Genomic DNA, 16,197 nt, shown 5'->3' on the forward strand with positions numbered 1-16,197 from the left:
TTTGTCATAAAATTTTGAAGACCATAACAATTACCTTTTAAGAAAACTAAAAATTTCATCATTTCCCCTCCATGGCCAATCTGTGACAGCCTCTTTTGCTGATGGGACTGCCTCCTCTCCCCTTTGAGATTGATAACATCATGTTCATAGCTCTCTCCCCAGACCTGGTCTTTTAACAGGCTCTTCTTTAGACATCACACATCTGGTATCACCTCTTTGCATATAATTTCCAATTTTTTTTCTGGCCTGAAACACCCTTTTCATTTCTGTAAAACTTTCCACTTATCAGTTAGCCCAATTTACATTTATTGCTAGTATCTCATTTCAAACCTGCTCAGAACCAAATTCGTCTTTGCTTCTTTTTGTTTTGTTTTGTTTGTTTGGTTTTGGTACACCATAATTCTTCCCAGTCAACCAAGAGCAGCCAAGACTGCCATGTTTTTCTTTGACTTCTTTCCTCTCTATGCCCCACAATTCTTTGCTTAGATTTTTATTATGCCCTTTGCTTCTTCTCTCTGTTCTCACCTCCCTGGTTCAGGCTCTTGCTTTCAAAGCAAGCAACACAAGTGAAGAGAAATAAGCAATGGGAGGTCAGAGAAGCACTCACAATGGGTCTAGCACGTGATCGAGAGCTTCAAAGATATTCTCCTTAAGTGAAAAAGTTATTCCAAAATAATAAAACAGTGTCAATAGAGGCACCCCAGGCACAGATATGCTGGCCTCATGAAAGAAAACCAAGAAGCTGGTGGGGCTTTGGTGTTGGGGCTGTATAAAGATTCTCAGGGATTAGGTTGGACAGGTAGGTTCATTCCAGAAAGACTTTGAATTCTATTCCCTAAGCAATGGAAAAATACACTTATGTGGCAAGAACATCTGTTAAAAAGCTGGTGTGGGCCAGGTGTAGTGGCTCACACCTTTAATCCCAGCACTTTGAGAAGCTGAGGCAGGAGGATCACTTGAACCCAGGAGTTTGAGACCAGCCTGGGTAGCAAAGCAAGACCCTGTCTCTACAGAAAATTTTTTAAAAAACAACACAAAAACTGTTGTGATGGCCAAGGGAACAAATAAATGGAAATGTTAATTATGGCAATAGGAATTGACACACAACATATTTGACTCTTAGAATCCACTGTTTTGGTGACGAGTTGCTTGTGGGAGAGGGACAGGTGGGAGACAAAGACACTAGAGATAACTGAGTTTGGTAGCCTGGGTGCTTAAAAGCCTGATTCACCTTGAAGAGCAATGAAAATGGAGCTTTGCATTTCTGAATGACAGTCAAGTGCAGTTTTAGGCATGTAGAGTATGATGTGTCATTGGGATATACAGGTGGAGAGGTCCAAAACACTCTATTACCTCTGTGAGGATGATCTCCTGGGAAATCTATTCCTAACTCCCTGTTGGATATATGGCTTTTATTTATAAATCCCATCAAAACAAAGACAACCTGTCTAGCCCTGAGCCTCTCATGGTTCCTTTGCCACAAACCACCTTCACATTCCCACTGCTCCATTTTGGATAATGGTATCTTCATTTTCCAAAGTCCTTGTCTAGTACCTGCAGCTTGTTTTCATTTCCTTTCCCTTTAATGCTTATCTTTCCTTAGGCACCAAATCTTATTAATATTTTTTCCTTTACAGTGTTTCTCACAGCCACAAATCTTCTGCCTCATCTAACTGCTACTGCCTAACTCTGGCCCTTATTATTTTTTTTATAGCTTAGTAATCACTTCCTAACAGAACCCTTGCTGCCAGGCTGTTCCCTAACAACTCATTCTATCTTCCACAATAAGGTTACTCTTCCAAAAACCCGAAATTGATCTTGTCCCTCCCTTTCTCACAAACCTTCATTTCAAAGCAAGCAACATAAGTGAAGAGAAACAAACAATAGGAGGTCAGAGAAGCACCTAGAACTTGGAAGATAGTCTCCGTAAGTGGAAAAGCCTGGACAACAAAGCGAGACGCTGTCTCTACAGAAAATATAAACAAAACAGCACAAACCCTTTCTCACAAACCTTCATTGGCTTTCTATTATCAACAAGATAAAGTTCAAATTTCTTGATATGATTCCATTTATAATATACATATAGGCTAGCATTCTCTCCAGCCAAACTGATCGACTTATCATCCTAGGAAACTACTCAATTTTCCCCAAGTTTTGCTTCATTTTCTGCAATTTAATGAGAGTATATGGAGGGCAAAAAATAATTTTATAGAAATACCTTGAAATGTAAAAAACATGCTTGGTGACTTGGCATAGTCTCAGATGGGACATTGAACACATCTGGCTAACTTGCCATGCCAGGGGCTCCAATCACAGACCTTAAAGACTACATAAAAGAAGGGAAAGAGAAAAGAAGACAAAATAGGGAAGAAAGGAATAAAGAGGAGATCAAAGAAAGAGATGCATAGGAGTTGGCCATAAATGACACACATCAGATTTCTCATCCCTGTTCTAAATAACCAGTCTTCATAAACTTGAAAGGGATTATCCTGTTGCCTTGGAGTGTCTTAAGGGTAGAAATCAAGTCTTGGGTTTTTTTTGTCCCCAGCACCCAGCACAAAGGCTGGCACATAGAAGGTGCTCAGTAAATGATTCTCAAATGAATTGCCAGCAACTGACTCATCGTCAATTAAAGGATGTCGGTGACTTCACCATCCTCCCAGATTACATTCTGCACTTGTAAAGACTTCTTTTGCTTTCGATGTGCCTTTCTCAAGATGTCCAGAACAACACTGAGGAAAAAAACAGCACTTGAAAAGGAATTTTTAAAATACAGTATATATTGGGAAAATGGATTTACCCCAACATATTCCTATTTGTCGGCCCTTTTTCTAGAGTCGTATTTGACTTTCTGTCTCATTTCCAGTTCTGAGTAACTTCCACCATTAACCCTTTCAGGCAGTAATCATTAATTGCTAGTCATTGTTCTTGCTATGTTGGTATAATCTGCTTTTCCTCTTAATAAGCGTATTACTCTTGTGATAGTTGCTAATGAAGTTCATTCTTTCTGCCTCCACCTCTTCCCCATCTTGCCAGACCATTTGGAATTCTAATCCTGTCCTGGATGCTCGCCTTCCTAACTGACGATGGGTGTCATCTGCTAACAGCATGCTATCATCTGTCAGCTCTAGGAGCTTATTTTCTGTTCTTTCCATGTAAATCATTGATGAAATATTAAAGAATCAGCCCCAGAATGGAGGCCTGTGGGACATGATTTCTAATATCCCTGAGTTTGACATGAGTACCACCGATAATAAATTTGTTGTAAAACTACCTACCACAGAGCCACACTTCCCCCGGTATATTGGCGGAACACATAGTCTTGGGGAAGGTACCCAAAAGTCTTCCTGGGGCCAGATAGCTATGGAAATGTTTAGGGAGAAAACTAACCTACAGACTGCCCACATTTCTGCTAAGCAGGCACTTCATGTTTGTTAATTTACTGAATCCTTCCACCACTCTATAAGGCACTATGTACAGTGGTTTATATCATGGATCCTAAGGTTAACGTGTCTGAGGTTGAATTTTTCCTCTACCACTCTCTAGCTGCATGAACTTGGCAAAATATTGCCATTCTCTGTGCTTAATTTTTATCATGTGAAAAATAACAATAGAATTCACCTCAAAGGATTGTGTTGAGAATCCCATTGCATGCAGTAAAGCACTTAAACAGTGCCTGGCACACACTAAATTTTATACAAATCTTAGCTGTTATTATCATCACATATTAAAGTTGGGGAAACTAAGGCTGGTATGTGGCAGAGCCAAAATTTGAGAACTAAGTGTCTGACTCCAAGTCTCAGCTCTTTCTACTCTATTATACAGACATTTAGATTTATATTCAACATACTTCCAAAAGAGATTTCAGATGAAAATGGCTCTAGCAGTCGGAAATGCATTAAGTTGTACCTAAGCCTCATAATTTAAGCCACTATTTATTTGTTGGGGAGGTATTTATGTTTGGTTGACTTCTGTTTGACAAGTTATTTTATAAGAGAAAAAAAAATGACCTAAGTATAAAATGAAAATCATAGAATACTAGGTTTGAAAAACTTCAGGGACCAACTCATTAAAACTATAGAGCAATGACTAATGAAGGGTTCTTCTGGGATTTTTGTTAAAATTTTTTCCCAATAAATGGCAAGTGCTCAAAGTAGAAACCTTGGAAAACTCTGACAAGCCCTGAGGAGAAAAATCACCCATAATTCAAATACTTCTGATAAACACTATTAATGATTTCATGTGTGTACTCTCTTTAATATTATCTTTCTTTTAAAATGAAAAAAAAAATAACAAAATGGAAAAAATGTGTCTTTGTTTACAAAACTTTTCTTTATAAAGTTGTATCACAATACGTATGCTATTTTAGTAGGCTGCTTTTTTCACTTAGCAAAAGATCATCAGCTTTTTTCTGTCACTGTTTTACTGATTGTTAATATTTGTAAAATCTATAAAAAACAAATCATAGGAAAGTACCATAAATAACGAATCCCCTTTGGTTGGACATTTAGGTTGATTCTATTTTTTCCCTCACTATTATAAATAAAACTGTCATGATGAGCCTTGTATTATGTTGTTGCATAATTCTCTCATTATGCACAAATCCTTCTTATCCTTAACAGATGGTTAGCCAGCCTCTGTTTGATCACTTCCAGTAACAGGGAGCTCACTTCTTTGCCAGACAGCTCATTCCATTTATGGACAACTCTAATTGTTAGAAAGTTCTTTATTTTTAACCCAAATCTGTTCCCCTTAACTTACACTCATTGATTCTAGTTTTGTGGTCTGGAATTACCCAAAGCAATCTTTTTTTTTTTTTTTTTTTTATACTTGGAAGCCCATCAAATACTTGAGGAAGGCCATAATGAAACTCCCTAAGTATTCTCTTCTTGAAGATAAATATCCACGTTTATAAGTCTTATGATAAAAAAGGATGAGAAATTGGTTGTGGTGAAGGGGTTCCTCAAGAAAGATATAAATTTGTGACAGATCATATTTCCCTTTTTGCTTTGGCCTTCTGGAAGCTCAGAGCCCACTTGGCTGCCCTGTTTTTGTAACAGTAGAACCTTGTCACCTGTTTATATGTGCAGTACCTTTTCTCTTAGACATAATCATCCTATTTTGCCTATATTTTTTCTATCTATAAGTTTTCCTTAAAAAGAAAAAACTTGGCCGGGCGCGGTGGCTCAAGCCTGTAATCCCAGCACTTTGGGAGGCCGAGGCGGGTGGATCACGAGGTCAAGAGATCGAGACCATCCTGGTCAACATGGTGAAACCCCGTCTCTACTAAAAATACGAAAAATTAGCTGGGCATGGTGGCGCGTGCCTGTAATCCCAGCTACTCAGGAGGCTGAGGCAGGAGAATTGCCGGAACGCAGGAGGCGGAGGTTGCGGTGAGCCGAGATCGCGCCATTGCACTCCAGCCTGGGTAACAAGAGCGAAACTCCGTCTCAAAAAAAAAAAAAAAAAGAAAAAACTTACTGGTAAATCTCATGAAGATAGAGAGTAGATTGGTGGTTACTGGAGGCCAGGAAGGATAGGGGGGTAAGGTGATAAAGGGAGGGTAATTACTGAATACAAACACACAGTACAATAGAAGAAATCAGACCTGGTGTTTTGTAGATCAGTAGGGTGACTGCGGTTAACATTAATCTTTTGTATATTTCCAAACAGCTAGAAGAGAATAATTAGGATGTTCCTAGCATGAAGAAAAATAGTTAAGGTGATAAATATCCCAGTTATCCTGATTTGATTATAGGAATGCATCAAATGATCACATGTAACTCTAAAGTATGTACATCTATTATGTATCAATTAAAAACATAAAAATAAATACATAATAAAAATTTTAAAATGTACTGCAAGCTCTCATAAATCCTCTGTAGTACAAGCTATAGTATAATCAAGTAGGTTTCCCTATGATCTTTAGCCACTCCGCACAAAATTAGTTGATCCTTTTGGTTCCCTCTTAGCATTTTAGTATGCATCCATGTCCTTTACTTCCAAAAGCTATCAGAGCAAAGGCATAGTTTAAGTGCCCTGCCCCTTTTCTCTGGTGGAGGAACTGAATGGAATGGGAGGATAGAAAACAATCTCATTCCTCCTGAATCATTAGTAGTTTCTATCAAATTTTCAGTATCTCTGCTGTCATCCAATGGCATCATTTCCTGTCCTTAAAAGACGTTATAACACATATCTCACTGACCCTCAGAGCAATGATCACCACCCATGACACTTCAGGGTCCACAGCCTATCCATACACCTGTGAGGATGGGTCATCCTCCCTGCAGCACCTCTGATAGCAAAGTACTATTATCCTCATTGTAGCCCCAGAGAATGGAGTCTCAGAGAGGTGAGACTTGAATCCAGGTCCTTTAACTCTGAATCTGAGACCCTAACCATGCCCCTACAGTGCACAGCCTTCGGAAGAGCTCCGGACAGACCCAAGCCAAGAGGATTTCACTCCTGTTGGCCAGGAGGCAGGCAACTCTGCATGTTCCTCCTTTCAGTCAGGAATCCAGCTCTGATGATCCTCTTCCCACAGAGAGAAGCGTGCTAGCTGCCAGTTGCATATGGCTTGACGAAGATAGGAGAGGACATAAAGACACCCCCCTCCTCCCTGTGCCCCAGGAGGAGAATCAAGCAGATTGTTTCCTACATAGAGGAAGTGGATGTGAGAAACCTAAGGCAGCAGGCAGACCTCAAATGGGTGAGAATCACACTGACTCCCCCAACCCCCTTGCAAGCTCTGTCTTGAGGATCCAGGTTTGAAGGCACCAGGGCTGTCTGTGGGCCAAAGAGCTAGACCATTTCAGCCCCAGGAGCTTCCTCCCTGAGATGCCCACCCGAAGAGAAGCTCCACTTGCCTTTGGCCTCCCTGGAAGACCTCCACTGCCGGCAGGCTGGCCGATGTAACAGCTCAGAGTTGAAACCCTCTTAAAAATAGCTCTGTTCCCTTCTGGGTTTAGCAACTCACACTTGAAAAGCTCTTTATTCTTTACAATGAATAGAGAGCAGGAACTTTTCATTGACAAAGAGGAGCTAAAATACAAAATAAAGGCAGACTGATGGTAGTTATTCTTTTGAAGCGGTGGACAGAGAGAGCTTCAGTACTCAGTTTTCACAGATATCAACCCTTTCCTTGGGTTATTCCTGGAATAGAGGCATGAAGAGGCTTTTGAGCGGCTCTTGCTGTCAAAAGCTCATGTGTGGTGGGCAGTATTTCAGGCGACAGCATTAGCTAGAGACCAGCAGAGCAGCTTGAAGTTGAAATTTCAATCTAATTAATCGACTGAAGGAGAAAAAGACCCGAAAGAAAGGCTTAACTCTTTGCTATCCAGACATCCAAGACTCCTGACCATAGCAAGGAAGGGCTGCGCAGGTCTGACAGCACAGGATAGGAGTGAAGAGGCCAAGAAGCCAATACTTATTGTGGTGGGAAGGACCACCAGTAGGTATGTGTTGGGGAACCTTGTCTGACAGGCCAGAATTACTCAATTTATGTCTTGCCCATAAATCAAAAGTAATTCAGATGGAGAAATAATGTCAAGTCTAGTTTCAAAGTAATTTATTTTCTTTAAATCAAATGAAATGTATCTCTCAGAGTCCCAATGAGTTGGTGGTAAGAAATTTGACCTCAGTTATTACTTGGGTCTCCTTCCCTCCTTCCAAATACAAACATCTGGGAGGCAAATGAGTTGCCTGGGAAAGAGGGAGAAGACATGTAAATTATGCAGGGTAATTGAAGCTGGTCATGTGCCAAAAACTCCAAATCACATTATCTTAAGATAGGGTATTTATTCCTTGCTCAGGCGAAGTCCAGTGTGGATGTTCATGATCAGGTAGCCATCCCAGGCGGCACTCCCCTAAGCAGTGACTCAGGGAATCCAAGCCCCTTTCATGATGGGGATCTGTCATCAACTGGGTTTTGAAATCCTTTGATTTCTGTCACTCTGACTAGAAAGGAATTAGAGGTAGAGATAGAGAGAGCATGAGGATATATTTATGAGTCAGTGGTATATATGACTTTAGCCCACGTTCAATCAGTCAGATGCAACCACTTAACTGTAAGTTGATACAAGGAGGCTGGCAGAGAAATAGAATTGAACTGTGTGCCCAGAGAAGAGGAATATCTATTGATAAAATGCAGCAATCTGTACCAATGTCTTTAATCTTCAGGTGACATGGATTATTTTTCTGTTATTCTTCCTGTTCATTCCACATTGTCCATAGAAGCTTGGTGCTCTCTCTTTGTCAGTAGAATTCAGTGAGGCTAGAAACCACACCTGCTGCAGTCTTGCTGCTTCTCCTGGAGAGGGGTGTCACGGACCCATCGAATTCTAACTCTTCTTTTTCTCTTTCCTCTAAAGATCCCTTTTCTCTTCCCTAGGATGTCTAGTATAACCTTTTCTCTTTTTTTTTTTTTTTTTTTTGAGGCAAAGTCTTGCTCTGTTGCCCAGGCTAAAGTGTAGTGGTGCGATCTTGGCTCACTGCAACCTCCGCCTTTGGGGTTCAAGTGATTTTCCTGCCTCAGCCTCCTGAGCAGCTGGGATTGTAGACACGTGCCACCATGCCTGGCTAATTTTTTTTTTTTTTTTTTTTTTTTGAGATGGAGTCTCTCTCTGTCGCCCGGAGTGCAGTGGCCCGATTTCAGCTCACTGCAGTCCTTGCCTCCTGGGTTCAAGCAATTCTCCTGCCTCAGCCTCCTGAGTAGCTGGGACTACAGGCGTGTGCCACCATGCTCAGTGAATTTGTGTATTCTTAGTAGAGACGGTGTTTCACTATGTTGGCCCAGCTGGTCTCGAACTCCTGACCTCATGATCCACCCTCCTCGGCCTCACAAAGTGTTGGAATTACAAGCGTGAGCCACAGAGCCCAGCCCTAATTTTTGTAGTTTTAGTAGAGACGACGTTTCACCATGTTGGCCAGGCGAATCTCGAACTCTTGACTTCAGGTGATTCACCTGCCTCAGCCTCCCAAAGTGCTGGGATTGTAGGCATGAGCCACCAAGCCCAGCTGTTCAGCATCATTTTCATACAGACAGAAAAGATATAATCACTGTGAAAAGAGTAAGAACATGAAGGACACAGTTGAGATGGGCATGTGAGGCAGTTGGCTGGGCTCAATGAGGCAAGCTGATGTCACTTAAAATTATGACAGTAGGCCAGAGTCCAATGCCTCAGCAAAATAACAAATTACTTCCTACCACGTATTTGAGTCTATCATAGATAGTTGAAAACTATGAATGATAGTTGCTATAGTTTTAGTTTGCCCAAGAGAGACAAGATTTCACCTGATGGTTTTTTTGTTTGTTTTGTTTTTGAGATAGAGTCTCACTCTGTTGCCCAGGCTGGAGTGCAATGGTGTGATCTCAGCTCACTGCAACCTCTGCCTCCCGGGTTCAAGTGATTCTCCTGCCTCAGCCTCCCGGTTAGCTGGGATTACAGGCATCTGCCACTATGCCCAGATAATTTTTGCATTTTTAATAGAGATAGGGTTTCACCATGTTGGTCAGACTGGTCTCAAACTCCCTACCTCAGGTGATCCACCTGCCTCGGCCTCCCAAAGTGCTGGGATTACAGACGTGAGCCACCATGCCCAGCCTACCTGGGTTTTTATGAGTTCAAGTGTCTAGACCTCGAGAATTACACTCCATGGGACTGAAGGAAATTCAAGTACCATTCAACTACCATGATGGGCAATCTCAGAGGAAGTGTGGCTCGTGGGAGTGGCTTAGGAAGACAAGAAATGGTTACGTAGTCTGATTTTCAGAAAGGAGAAAAAGTGGGAATCACAGAAAGTACAAATGTGTAAGTCTGAGGTTTGAAGTCAATTCTATTTATTTATTTTTTTTTTTGGAGACAGAGTTCTCACTCTGTCACCCAGTCTGGAGTGCAGTGGTACAATCATAGCTCACTGCAGCCTCAGCCTCCTGGGCTCAAAGGATCCTCCCACCTCAGTCTCCTGAGTAACTGGGACTACAGATGTGCAATCATGCCTGGCTAATTATTTTAAATTTTTTGCAAAGACAGGGTTTTTTCATGTTGCCCAGGCTGGTCTTGAGCTCCTGGGTTCAAGTGATCTTCCAAAGTGCTGGGATTACAGGCATCAGACACTGTGCCTGGCACCCAGTTCTTTTTACTACTTATCTAGATTTTACTAATCAACAGTTGATTTGTAACTTTTTTTTTTTTGAGGTGGAGTCTTGCTCTGTCACCCGGCTGGAACGCAGTGACACAGTCTTGGCTTACCACAACCTCCGCCTCCTGGGTTGAAGTGATCCTTCCCCCTCAGCCTCCTGAGTAGCTGGGACTACAGACACCAGCCACCATGCCCAGCTAGTTTTTCTGTTTTTAGTTGAGATGGTGTTTCACCATGTTGGCCAGGATGGTCTCAATGTTTTGACCTCGTGCTCCACCCACCTCCATCCACCCAGTGCTGGGATTATAGGCATGAGCCACCATGCCCAGCCCACTTTTTACAAGTTTTAAAAGGAACATAATAATCACTTCAAATTATGATGAATTTGCTCAAAATAGTCATACTTTTGGACCAAAATGAATCAAACATTGTTTTTCCTTTTTCGGTTTCGACTATTAAGTTGTCAGGTTAAGGAACTATGATAGACCTACTTTTTCTGGAATTTGTAGTAATAATATATTATAATAAATTTTATTATTATAAGAATGTATTTTTATAGATTTGAAGCTATTGGACAATCAATCTTGGGTGTTGATTAAGATTGAGCTTTGGGAACAGTTCATTACTAACAAGTTGCTCTTACCCGTCTAAGTTCTGAAGCCATGAATGAATAAACACAGGTGTCAACCAGATGGGGAAAAGGCCCTCACCTCTGTTTTTGGTTAAACTGACAAGAGAATGTGGCTGGTTATGTGTCCACAAGCTGGCCCCTAATCCTTGCTAATATTCCGGGCCTAACACAGTTAAACCACCTCCCTTTCCAGTCATAGGCACAGCTGAACCACCTCTGGCCTTCCATTTAGGGGCAGCTCAGTGATTGGTGGAATAGGAGAATGTATGGTTCCTGCACAGAGACAACTTCAAAGAATTCGGAGAGGGCCTGTTCAAGCAGCTTCAGTTCCTTCTCCAAAATTCACCAAGCATGGTTGGAGGTAGAAGGAATGAACTAGACGCAGTAGAAGTTATGATCCTGACATTTCTGCAAGGTCAGAAGGTCTTATTTCATGGGTCAAGTTAGGAATGCATAGAGGGGAATAATTCCTTTTAGCAAGCAACAGGGTAACCTAGAGTTCTTTCCCCTTGTGCTGTTACAGTCAACATTTTGCTGTTTGATGCATATGAAGGTATAGAAAGAACGTATAGCTTCCTTGAGGTTCTTACCAAAATAGCAAGAATAACTGACATGACAAATGGTGGACAATTAAAAATCACCTCAGCTGGCCTGGCCCGGTGGCTAATGCTTATAATCTCAGCACTTTGGGAAGCCGAGGTGGGTGGATCGCTTAAGCCCAGGAGTTTGAGATCAGACTGAACAACATAGCAAGACCTCGTCTCAAAAAAAAAAAAAAAAAAAAAAGTAGAAAAAAAATCACCTGGGCTGAGTGCAACTTAGGATATAGTCTCTTAAATGCAATCATTTATGTTAAAAGAAAATTTTAAAGGAAAACTCCATACACTATGAAATTGCTCGGATACATAGTGAAGAACAACAGTATTGGCATCAATTTATATTAAAATGTGGCTGGAAATGGTGGCTTATACCTGTAATCCCAGTACTTTGGGAGGCCAAGGCAGGCAGATCATTTGAGCTCAGGAGTTTGAGACCAGCCTGGCCAACATGGTGAAACCCTGTCTCTACTAAAAATACAAAAATTAGCCAGGCGTGGTGGCACATGCCTGTAATCCCAGCTACATGCCTGTAATCCTAGCTACTCAGGAGGCTGAGGCAGGAGAATCACTTGAATCCAGGAGGCAGAGGTTGCAGTGAGCTGAGATTGCACCACTCTACTCCAGCCTGGGCAACAAGAGCGAAACTCTGTCTCAAACAAACAAACAAACTTGTATTACAATGTTCTAGGAGCTTTTAGTTCACCTGAACTGAATATATTTATTATGTGTCTGCTAAAAATGTTAGTGCAGTCACCAGCTGCATTTGTTCCACAAATACTTGTTTAGCATGTATTCCATGGCAGGCACTGTGTTGGGTAGGAGTTAATGGTACCACAGTGTCTGGAGTAATCTGCCCATTTAGGGGCACGTACTTTAAGAGCAACATTAATGAATTAAGTTGGAAGATTGGTGGGAGGAGACCTGGTCCTATTTCTTCAGGTTTCCATGAGGCAATTTCTTTTTTTTGTTTGTTTGTTTGTTTTTGAGACAGTCTTGCTCTGTCGTGCAAGTGCAGTGTCGTGCAAGGCTGGAGTGCAGTGGTGCATCTCAGCTCACTGCAACCTCTGCCTCCCAGGTTCAAGCGATTCTCATGCCTCACCTTCCCAAGTAGCTGGGATTACAGGCGTGCACCACCACATCTGGCTAATTACTGTATTTTTAGTAGAAACGGGCTTTCGCTGTGTTGGCCAGGCTGGTCTTGAACTCCTTATCTCAGGTGATCTGCCCGCCTTGGCCTCTCAAAGTACTGGGATTACAGGCATGAACCACTGTGCCCGGCCCCATGAGGCAATTTCTACTAACTCACAGAAACAATATTGAGTATTTTATTGGTAGAAATTATTTTAGCTGGAAATGACAGAGACATTGACGTAACCAGCTTAAACAATAAAAAAAATTAGTATTCTTTTAAATTACAACAAGGGCCAAAGGTAGAGCAAGAGTTATAATTGGGGCTGGGGATTTGTTGTTTTGCTGTTCTTTGTGTTCTTTCATCCTCCAGATAGGGGCTTTTTCTTCAAGTTGGTTCCTCCTGGTGACTCTTACCAGCTCCTGGAACAACATGCTTCGTCATTCGAAAAATCTTTCCAAGCTGTGTATGGTGGTTCACGCATGTAATCCCAGCACTTTGGGAGGCCAAAGTGGGCAGATCCCCTGAGGTCAGGAGTTCACGACCAGCCTGACCAACATGGTGAAACCCTGCCTCTACTTTTAAAAAATATTTAAAAATTAGCTGTGTGTGGTGGTGCATGTCTGTAATCCCAACTACTTGGGAGGCCGAGGCAGGAGAATCACTTGAACTTGGGAGGCAGTGGTTGCAGTGAGCCAAGATTGTGCCATTGCACTCCAGCCTGGACAACAGAGTGAGACTCCATCTCAAAAAAAAAAAAAAAAAAAGAGAGAGAGAGAAATATTTTCTCCTATCTTTGCACAAAAGTAGTCTGATTAGGCTCATCTGTATCACTTGCCCATCTCTGATCCAATAGCAGTCTCTAGGAGTCATGCCATGCACTGATTGGCTGAAGCCTAAATTCTGAAACCAATCACTTGCAAGGAGATTGGAGTTACTAGGATTGGTTTCAGTTGAGGACAGGGCTGGCTTCCTGAGATACTTGGGCACCATGAAAGGCGGTGTGGTGGCGCTTTGGTAAATAACATTAGGGTTCTGTTTGAAAGGAGGGAAATAGTGGGAAGGATGCTAAATAGGCAACCCTGGGAGAAGGAAGCTCTCTTTGGATAGATGGATTTGATGGAAGAGAAGGTAGGCATATTTCCTTCCTTTCTTCCAGAAAAAACTGATCCTTCCTAATGTGGCAATAGTTATAACTCATACCCTTAAAACCTTGCACAGAGGTGTGGATTCAATTGTCCTGCTTCTTTGTATGTGACTATATGACATAAATTCAATTAGATGGGGGTTAGTAGGAAGGCTGATTGTGGTCAAGGTCCAAATTCTACCCTCCCATCTATGTTTACAGGAAATATAGTTCATCTTTTGATTTTCATCTGTTGGATTCCTATGTCTGTTTCTACGTAACTCATAACCAATGTGGGGGGCATGAATATCACTCCTGCAAACCTCAAGTGTGTCCTTGGAGCAAACCAAAATCCAAAGGATTTGGAGAACTGTCACAAAGAGGAAATGTAAAATTCAACATTGAGACTTTGTGCAGCTGTCCAAAAAAAATACTGAGACTTCCTGCTGCCATACATCAGCTAAATGTATCAGATATTCAGAAAGTTCAAAGAGCACAAATTTCAGGAGCAAAGCTGTCAAGAAAGCTGCACTGCTAGTAATGGGAGCCCTGTCTTTGGAAGTATTTATGCGCTGACTGGATGACCATATCCCAGGTATGTTTAAACATGGAATTCTGCACATTTGGGAAGTGGAACACAGTTACTTCTATGGTACAATCCAAGTTTTTGTTCCAGGTAATCCTGTTCTGTTGATTGACCTGTGGTTTCAAAGTGTAGTCCTTGCATCAGCTCGGGAACTTGTTGGAAATGCAGATTAGGGCCTGTGTGGTGGCTCATGCCTATAATCCCAGCACTTTGGGAGGCTGAGGCGGGTGGATCACGAGGTCAAGAGATCGAGACCATCCTGGTCAACATGATGAAACCCTGTCTCTACTAAAAATACAAATATTAGCTGGACATGGTGGCACATGCCTGTAATCCCAGCTACTCGGGAGGCTGAGGCAGGAGAATTGCTTGAACCCAGGAGGCGGAGGTTGCGGTGAACCGAGATCACGCCATTGCACTCCAACCTGGGTAACAAGAGCGAAACTCCGTCTCAAAAAAAAAAAAAAAAAAAAAAGGAAAGGAAAGAAAGAAAGAAAATGCAGATTAACAGGTCACAACCTAGCCCTCCTGTTATGGGTCGAATTGTGTCCCCCAGAAAGGCATGCTGAAGTCCTAACACCCAGTACCTCAGAATGTCACCTTATTTGGAAATAGGGTCATTGTAGATAAAATTAGATAAGCCAAGGTGAGACCATACTAGAGTAGGGTGGGTCCTTAATCCGGTATGACTGATGTCCTTATAAGAAGAGACAGAGACACAGATACAGAAAGGGAGAACTCCGTAAGATGATGGAGGCAGAAACCAAAGTTATAAACCTGTAAATCAAGGAATACCAAAGATTGCCAGCAAACTACCAGAAGCTAAGAAGAGGCAAAGAAGGATCTTCCCTATTGATTTCAGAGGACGTGTGGCCCTGCTGACCCTTTGTTTTCAGACTTTGAGCGTCCAGAAATAGGAGCTTGTTTTAAACCATCTATTTGTGGTAGTTCATTATGGCAGCCCCAGAAAAGTAACACACCTACTGAATAAGAACTCATATATTGGGGCCCAGCAATATGTGCTTGTAGTATCCCAGGTGATTCTGAAACATACTAAAATTAGACAATCACTGATTTATTTATTTATTTATTTTTAAATAATTTCAACTTTTATTTTAGATTCAGGGGTACATGTACAGTGTGTTACATGGTATATTGCCTGATGCTGAGGTTTGGGGTACAAATGATCCCATCACCCAAGTGGTGAGCAAAGGGTTTTCCAATACTTTCCCCTCTTCTCCCTCCCTGCTCTGGTAGTCCCCAGTGTCTGTTGTTGCCATCTTTATGTCCATGAGGACCCAATGTTTAGCTCCCACTTATAAGTGAGAACATGTATTTGGTTTTCTGTTCCTATGTTAATTTGCCTAGGATAATGGCCTCCAGCTGCATCCATGTTGCTGCAAAGAACATAATTTTGTTGTTTATGACTGTGGAGTATTCTACGGTGTATATGTACCATATTTTCCTTATCCAATCCACTATTGATGGGCACGTAGGTTGATTTCATGTCTTTGCTATAGTGAACAGCGCTGCGATGAGGATGTGTATCTTTTTGGTAGAATGATTTGTTTTCTGTATTTTTTCTTTTTTTAAGACAAGGTCTCACTCTGTTTTCCAGGGTGGAGTATAGTGTTGTGATCGTGGCTCACTGTAGCCTCAACCTCCCAGGCTCAAGCTGTCTTCCACCTACCTCTACCTCCCAAGTAGATGGGACTGCAGGCATGCCCACCATGCCTGGCTATTTTTTTTTTTTAAGACAGGGTCTCACTATATTGCCCAGCCTGGTCTCAAACTCCTAGGATCAACCAATCCTCTCATCTCAGCCTCTCAAAGTTTTGACATTATGGACGTGAACCATGATAGCTGACCCTTCTTTTGGATATATACCCAGTGATGGGATTGCTGGGTAAAATCATCATTTTGCTTTTAATTCTTTGAGAACTCTCCAAACTGCTTTCCATAGTGCTAATTTACATTCCCACCAAC

This window comes from Saimiri boliviensis, chromosome 5 (genome assembly GCF_048565385.1).
Source record: "Saimiri boliviensis isolate mSaiBol1 chromosome 5, mSaiBol1.pri, whole genome shotgun sequence".
NCBI classification, from domain to species: Eukaryota; Metazoa; Chordata; class Mammalia; order Primates; family Cebidae; genus Saimiri; species Saimiri boliviensis.